The sequence below is a fragment of the Prionailurus viverrinus genome, chromosome C1, assembly GCF_022837055.1.
Source record: "Prionailurus viverrinus isolate Anna chromosome C1, UM_Priviv_1.0, whole genome shotgun sequence".
Classification (NCBI taxonomy): domain Eukaryota; kingdom Metazoa; phylum Chordata; class Mammalia; order Carnivora; family Felidae; genus Prionailurus; species Prionailurus viverrinus.
The window spans coordinates 66,489,744-66,499,158 of record NC_062568.1 but is presented as its reverse complement, the minus strand read 5'-3'; positions in this window follow the sequence as shown (position 1 = coordinate 66,499,158).

Sequence of the window (9,415 nt, the reverse complement as noted above, 5' to 3'; positions counted from 1 at the left end):
TTAACCTCATTAATTCCTTTTCTCCCTTCAAAATGATGAAATGAAGGAATTTACCCCAAAAGAAAGAGCAGGAAGAAACGACTGCCAGGAACTTAACCAACACAGATACAAGCAAGATGTCTGAGCCAGAATTTAGAATCATGATAACAAGAATACTAGCTGGAGTCGAAAATAGATTAGGATCCCTTGCTGTGGAGATAAAAGAAGTAAAAGCTAGCCCGAATGAAATAAAAAAATGCTATAACTGAGCTGCAATCTCGAATGGGTGCCAGGGCAGCAAGGATGGATGAGGCAGAACAGAGAATCAGTGATATAGAGGACAAACTTATGGAGAATAATGAAGCAGAAAAAAAAGAGGGAGATTAAGGCAAAAGAGCACAATTTAAAAATTTGAGAAATCAGTGACTCATTAAAAAGGAACAACATCAGAATCATAGGGGTCCCAGAAGAGAAAGAGAGAGAAATAGGGGGAAAAGGATTATGTGAGCAAATCATAGTGGAAAACTTTCCTAACGTGGGGAGAGATACAGACACAGACACAGATCCAGGAAGCTCAGAGGACTCCCATGATATTCAACAAAAATTGACCATCGACAAGGCATACCATAGTCAAATTCATAAAATACTCAGGCAAGGAAAGAATCATGAAAGCAGCAAAGGAAAAAAAGTTCATAACTTACAAGGGAAGACAGATCAGGTTTGCAGCACACCTATCCACAGAAACTTGGCAGGCCAGAAAGGAGTGGCAGGATATATTCAATGTGCTGAATCAGAAAAATATGCAGCCAAGAATTCTTTATCCAGCAAGGCTGTCATTCAAAACAGAAGGAGAGATAAAAAGTTTCCCAGACAAACAAAAATTAAGGGAGTTTGTGACCATTAAACCAGACCTGCAAGAAATTTTAAGAGGGACTCTCTGAGAGGAGAAAAGATAAAAACAACAACAACAACAACAACAACAACAACAACAAATAAATAAAGACCAAAAGCAACAAAGACTAGAAAGGACCATAGAACACCACCAGAAACTTCAACTCTACAAGCAACATAATGGCAATAAATTCCTATCTTTCAGTACTCACTCTAAACGTCAATGAACTAAATGCTCCAATCAAAAGACATAGGGTAACAGAATGGATAAGAAAACACAATCCATCTATATGCTATTTACAAGAGACCCACTTTAGACCTAAAGACACCTTCAGATTGAAAGTAAGGGGATGGAGAACCATCTATCATTCTTATGGTCAACAAAAGAAAGCCAGAGTAGCCATACTTATATCAGACAATCTAGAGTTTAAAATAAAGACTATATCAAGAGATGAAGAAGGGCATTATATCATAAGCAAGGAGTCTATCCACCAAGACCTAACAATTGTAAACATTCATGTGCCAAATTTAGAAGCAACCAAATATATAAATCAATTAATCACAAACATAAAGAAACTCATTGATAATAATACCATGATAGTAGGGGACTCCAACACCCCACTTAGAGCAGTGGACAGATCATCTAATCAAAAAATCAACAAGGAAACAATGACTATGAATGACACACTGGACCAGATGGACTAAACAGATATATTCAGAACATTTCATCCTAAAGCAGCAGCATATGCATTCTCCAGTGCACATGGAACATTCTCCACAATAGACCACATACTGGGACACAAATCAGCCCTCAACAAGTACAAAAAGATTGAGATCATACTGTGCATATTTTCAGACCACAACGCTATGAAACTCGAAATCAACCACAAGAAAAAATTTGGAAAGGTAACAAATACTTGGAGACTAAAGAACATCTTACTAAAGAATGAATGGGCCAACAAGAAGTTAAATAGGAAATTAAAAAGTTCATGGAAGCCAATGAAAATGATAATACCACAACCCAAAACCTCTGGGACACAGCAAAGGCAGTCATAAGAGGAAACTATATAGCAATCCAGGCCTTGCTAAAGAAGGAAGAAAGATCTCAGATATACAACCTAACCTTACACCTTAAAGAGCTGGAAAAAGAACAGCAAATAAAACCCAAACCCAGCAGAAGACAGGAAATTATAAAGATTAGAGGAGAAATTAATGCTATCAAAAACAAACAAACAAACAAAACAGTAGAACAGATCAATGAAACCAGAAGCTGGTTCTTTGAGAGAATTAACAAAATTGAGGGGCGCCTGGGTGGCTCAGTCGGTTAAGTGTCTGACTTCAGCTCAGGTCATGATCTCATGGTCCGTGAGTTCAAGCCCCGCGTCGGGCTCTGTGCTGACAGCTCAGAGCCTGGAGCCTGCTTCAGATTCTGTGTCTCCCTCTCTCTCTGACCCTCCCCCATTAATGCTCTGTCTCTCTGTCTCAAAAATAAATAAAACATTAAAAAAAAAGAATTAACAAAATTGATAAACCACTAGCCAGTTTGATCAAAAAGAAAAAGGAAAGGACCCAAGTAAATAAAATCAAGAATGAAAGAATAGAGATCACAACCAACACAGCAGAAATAACAACAATAATAAAAGAATATTATGAGCAATTATATGTCAATAAAATGGACAATCTGGAAGAAATTGACAAGTTCCTAGAAATATATACACTACCGAAACTGAAATAGGAAGAAATAGAAAATTTGAACAGACCCATAACCAGTAAAGAAATTGAATTAGCAATCAAAAATCCGCCAAAAAACAAGAGTCCAGGGCCAAATGGCTTTCCAGGGGAATTCTACCAAACATTTAAAGAAGGGTTAACACCTATTCTCCTGAGCTGTTCCAAAAAATAGAAGTGGAAGGAAAATTTCCAAACTCTTTCTATGAAGCCAGCATTACCTTGATTCCAAAACCAGACAGAAACCCCACTAAAAAGGAGAACTATAGACCAATTTCCTTGATGAACATGGATGCAAAAATCCTCAACAAGATATTAGCCAACCGGATCTAACAATACATTAAAAAAATTATCCACCACAACCAAATGGGATTTATAGCTGGGATGCAGGGCTGGTTCAATATCTGCAAAACAATCAATGTGATTCACCACATCAATAAAAGAAAGGACAAGAACCATATGATCCTCTCGGTAGATGCAGAGAAAGCATGTGACAAAATACAGCATCCTTTCTTGATAAAAACCCTCAAGAAAGTAGGGATAGAAGGATCACACCTTAAGATCATAAAAGCCATATGTGAAAGACCCAACACTAATGTCATCCTCAATGGGGAAAAACTGGGAGCTTTCCCCCTAAGGTCAGGAGCAAGACAGGGATGTCCACTCTTGCCACTGTTTTCCAACATAGTATTAGAAGTCTTAGCCTCTACAATCAGACAAAGATATAAAAGGCATCCAAATCGGCCAGGAGGAGGTCAAACTTTCACTCTTCGCAAATGACATGATATTCTATATGGAAAACCCAAAAGATTCCACCAAAAAACTGCTAGAACTGATTCATGAATTCAGCAAAGTTGCAGGATATAAAATCAAGGCACAGAAATCGGTTGCATTCCTATATACCAACAATGAAGCAACAGAAAGAGAAATCAAGGAATTGATCCCATTTACAATTGCACCAAAAACCATAAAATACCTATGAATAAATCTAACCAAAGAGGTGAAAAATCTATACACCAAAAACTATAGAAAGCTTATGAAAGAAATTGAAGAAGACACAAAAAAATGGAAAAATATTCCATGCACCTGGATAGGAAGAACAAATATTGTTAAAATAATGATACTACCCAAAGCAATCTACATATTCAATGCAATATGTATCAAAATAACACCAGCATTCTTCACAGAGCTAGAATAAATAATCCTAAAATTTGTATGGAACTAGAAAAGACCCCAAATACTCAAAGCCACCTTGAAAAAGAAAACCAAAGCAGGAGGCATCACAATCCCAGACTTCAAGCTGTACTACAAAGCTGTAATCATCAAGACAGTATAGTACTGGCACAAGAACAGACACTCAGATCAATGGAACAGAATAGAGAACCCAGAAATGGACCCACAAACGTATGGTCAACTAATCTTTGAAAAAGCAGGAAAGAATATCCAATGGAATAAAGACAGTCTCTTCAGCAAATGGTGCTGGGAAAACTGGACAGCGACATACAGAAGAATGAACCTGGACCACTTTCTTACACCATATACAAAAATAAACTCAAAATGGATGAAAGACCTCAATGCAAGACAGGAAGCCTTCAAAATCCTCGAAGAAAGCAAGCAAAAACCTCTTTGATCTTGGTGGCAGCAACTTCTTACCCAACACGTCTCCAGAGACAAGGGAAACAAAAACAAAAATGAACTACTAGAACCTCATCAAAATAAAAAGCTTCTTCACAGTGAAGGAAACAATCAACAAAACTAAAAGGCAACCAATGGAATGGGAGAAAATATTTGCAAATGGCATATCAGATAAAGGGTTAATATCCAAAATCTATAAAGAACTTATCAAACTCAACACCCAAAAAACAAATAATCCAGTGAAAAAAATGGGCAAAAGACATGAATAGACACTTCTCCAAAGAAGACATACAGATGGCCAACCGACACATGAAAAAATGCAAACATCATCAGGGAAATCAAAACCACAATGTGATACCACTTTACACCTATCAGAATGGCTGACATTAACAACTCAGGCAACAACAGATGCTGGCGAGGATACGGAGAAAGAGGATCTCTTTTGCACTGCTGGTGGGAATGCAAACTGGTGCAGCCACTCTGGAAAACAGTATGAAGTTTCCTCAAAACATTAAAAATAGAACTACCCTACAGCCTAGCAATTGCACTACTGGGCATTTATCCAAAGGATACAGGTATGCTGTTTCAAAGGGGCACATGCACCCCCCATGTTTATAGCAGCACTATCAACAATAGCCAAAGTATGGAAAGAGCCCAAATGTCCATCGATGGGTGAATGGATAAAGAAGATGTGGTATATTCCTGTGTGTGTGTGTGTGTGTGTGTGTGTGTATGCGTGTGTGTGGAGTATTACTCCACAATCAAAAAGAATGAAATCTCGCCATTTGCAACTATGTGGATGGAACTAGAGGGTATTATGCTAAGTGAAATTTGTTAGTCAGAGAAAGACAAATATCATATGACTTCACTCATACAAGGACTTTAAGACACAGAACAGATGAACACAAGAGAAGGGAAGCAAAAATAATAGAAAAACAAGAAGGGGGACAAAACATAAGAGACTCTTAAATATGGAGAACAAACTGAGGGTTACTGGAGGGGTTGTGGGAGCGGGGATGGGCTAAATGGTAGGGGGCATTAAAGAATCTACTCCTGAAATCATTGTTGCACTATATGCTAACTAATTTGGATGTAAATTAAAAAAATAAAATTTAAATTAAAAAAAAAATGCCTATTTATTTTGAGAGAGAGAGTAGGGGCGGGGCAGAAACAGAGGGAGAGAAAGAGAATCCCAAGCAGGCTCTGTACTGTCAGCGCAGAGCTTGACGCAGGGCTCGAACTCACGAACCATGAGATCATGACCTGAGCCAAAATCAAGAGTCCGACATTTAACCAACTGAGCCACCCAGGCACCCCTGTTACCTGCTTTTAGAGGATACCCATGTCATGGGCCTAACGTATGTCCATTTTCTACTGATTCTGATTATTAAAGATTCTCTTCTTAAGAGACACTGCGTCATGTGGTGGTAACAGCATAGGTTCCAGAGTTGGACCAGACTTGATTCTAATCCTGGTTCCAGATTAGTAGCTATATGACTCTTGTACCTCTGTTTTCTCATCTGCAGAATGAGAATAATATTTACTTCATGGTATGGTTGAGATGACTCAGTAAGGTAATGTATTTGTATATTGCCACCAATGTGGTAGCTGGCATAATGAAGTTACTTAATAAATATGTTTATTTATATTCTTTATTAATTTATTTTTGGCTCTCTCATCATATACCTTAAATTACATTGAGGATCTTGGAAGAAAGCCTGGAGTCCTGCCAGCAATGACTTCACCTTATACTAAGTATTGTCATAAATTTCTTTGTTTAATGTCTTGTACTATAATTCTTATAAGTGGGTTGGGCCAAGGTATTCAATTGGGTAGTTTCCTCAAGTTTCTGGGTAGAAATCAACTCAAGAGAGGAGTAAATGAATCCGTTAACTTCTTATTTCTTTGAATTAGAGTCTTGCTACCATAAAAAGTTTTTCTTAATGTATAATGCCAAAGAGGAAATTCTTCCTTCAGTAATATAAACTCATTCTGTGTGACCACCCATTCAGCAGTAATAAAGAATGTCAGGTTGCAAACCCAGTCTTATATTTCTCTATGCCCCAGATATATCATGGACTATCAAGTGCCTACCAAAGGCATAGCACTTCTAGCAGTTTGTGAGGGTACAAAATACACACAAGTCATGGCCTCTGCTCTCAAAATACATAGGACAGTTATAACAATGAAGGAATGTATAAAATAAGCTAACCTATATGCCTCAGAGTCTCAGTGCTAGAAAAGTTCAGAAGAGAAAGGAAAGTTTTCTGACTAATGGTAGGGGAAAGTTTCACCTTTGGGCAAAAAGGACAGCTAATTCAATTAAATAGAATGTCCCAAATGAATGTGCCATCAAACACTAAATACATTGTATTTGTTTCTGGATAGCTTCACTTTTTTCTTCTTAAAAACCCTACCTCCTCCTTTCATACTGCAAGAATGCAAGGAACCCTCTCTGTGCAGCCATCCTGAACACAGCCATCCTTCACATTCTTCCTTCTCACGCCCTCACCCTCACTTTACCTGCTTTTCTTCTCTATTATCTCCTGTGTCCTATCCCCTAATAAACAAGCTCTGTGTAAGAAACTCAATCCTGCCAGGGGATAGAATCAGAAAGTATTGGTATGTTAGAGTTGATTGACACTTGAGGCACTGGAGAGTTACTCTTCCCTTCATTCACTGTATGCAGCCAAGGACTTTCCATCTTCTGGTATCATTCAGTCATTTATTCTTTCACTTAAGAGGATACAAGCCACCCTATCATATACAAAGTTCCCAGTAACTGTATTTCTGCCAAATTTCCCTTATTCTTAAAAATCATATCCTCTGCCTCATTTCCATGTAATCAGTTTAGACAAAATCGAGAAATGGGTAAAACTATCTTTTGTACTCATAGACTCCTCATTCTTCGCCATGTTCCTCTTCAGTGACCACCTCCAACCTAGTTTCTCAAATATTTCTCATTGTCCTTATCAATAGTTAGCATTAGAGTCTCAGCCACCTTCAGGTTTAATGGCCCACAACAGTATAATGGTTCTCCTTAATGGATAGATTTAATTGGGTTCAAAGTCTTGTATTGTAAATAAAGGTCAAACCTATTTCAGACATCACTCAAGGACGATTTGGTGAGCCCCAAGATTTTGGTGGGGACCACGCCTGAAGAGACATTTTGTAGTTAACACTGTTTTACCTACCTTCAAGTAATATAGATAATATGCTTAGTAAAAGCTACTGTTAAATATTGACATAACAGAATATAATGAAAACAAATCCCTTACATTCAAAAGTGTGCCAGCTAAAAATATTTTGTCTCCCAGTTCCAAAGCCACGCTTTATTGTCTACTCTGAAAAAATGGAGCTAAAATATTGAAACAATTCTCCTTTTCAGTGAAGATGATGGTAACCTTTGTCAGTACAGGGATCTGGAGAGACATTATGAGAGAAATAGGGCTTCACTTTCTGAGTCTGGTGTTTCCTATTTGCTTCTTCTGGTTCCTATCTCACTGCTTCCAACTTTACGTTTGGGGTTCACCCAGTGGCACACACCCCCACTGAGTTTCAGTGGCAAACATATGGATGGCTTTCCATCAAGTCTCAGTAACATCTCTATTGACAGTTTCCCAATGAGTCTCATTTGTGTCAGAAGTCAGCATCCCAGTCTTGGCCCACCTACATTTAGGAGGAGTGTTTCAACCTCTTTCCTCAGCATCTGTGGATCAGGTCTGGCAGGGCAACCAAGCAAAATTCTCTGTAATCCAGTGATGTGAAGCCACATCCTTTCCAATGTGGCCAGAATTTCAGCCTTGGAGAGGAAGGCTCTTTTCCACGTTGTTTCTTCCTTAGGTACTCTGCGTCCTAGGGTTTTGTTTTGTTTTTAGTTGTCTTTACCTCTTTATAGATCATCAGCTGCTATAGTTAATAATTCTTTATATTAAACTTTTCCTATTCAAACTACTGTATGTTTTCTGTTTCCTGATTGGACCTTGATTGATATAAGAGGGAGGATAAGAGATGTTTGTCCCTAAAAAAATAAAGGTTCAAAGAATTTGTCTAAAGGGCACCTGGATGGCTCAGTCAACTGAACATCTGACTCTTGTTTTCAGCTCAGATCATGATCTCATGGTTCGGGGGTTTCAAGCCCTTTGTCAGGCTCTGTACCAGTACTGCACTACTGGTGTTTGGGATTCTCTCTCTCTCTCCCTCTCTATCTGCCCCACCTCTGCTCACCTGCACTCTCTCTCAAAATAAATAAATAAAAAAACAAACAAACAAACATTTTTAAAATTTTATCTATGGGAATAGGGAAGAGGGACCCTGGCCAATTAGGTTTCTAAATTGAGGTATAATTGACATATAACATTATACTAGATTCAGGTGTACAACATAATGATTCAAGATTTGTATATATTGAAAAATGACCACCACAATAAGTTTAGTTAATATCCATCACCATATATAGTTACAGTTTTTTTCAATGATGAGAATTTTTAGGAGCTACTCTCTTAGCAACTTTCAAGTATGCAATACAGTATTAACTATAGTCACCATGTTGTACATTACATCTCCGTGACTGATTGATTTTATAACTAGAAGTTTTTACTTTTTGACTCTATTCACCCACTTCACCCACCCTTGACCCCCCACTTCTGGCAGCCACCAATCTGTTCGCTATATCAATAAGCTCAGTTTTTGTTTGTTTCTTTGTTTGTTTGTTTTTAGGTTCCACATATAAGTGAGATTATACGGTATTTGCTTTTTTCTCTCTGGCTTATTTTACTTAGCGTAATGCCCTTGAAGTCAATCAATCCATGTTGTTGCAAATGGCAAAATTTCATTCTTTTTGATGGCTCAACTATATTCCATTGTATATATACACCACATCTTCTTTACCCATTTATCTATTGATGACTACTTAGATCATTTCTATATCTTGGCTATTGTAAATAATGCTGCAATGAATATGGAGGTGCAGGTATCTTTTTGAGTTAGTGCTTTCTCTTTTATCTATAAACACCCAAAAATTGAATTGCTGATCACATGGTAGTTTAACTTTTAACTTTTGGGGGGAAATTTTTTCACCAATTTAAATCCCCACTAGTTACACAAGGGTTCCCTTTTCCCCACATCCTCACCAACACTTGTTATTTATTGTCTTTTGATAATAGCTTTTCTAACAGGTATG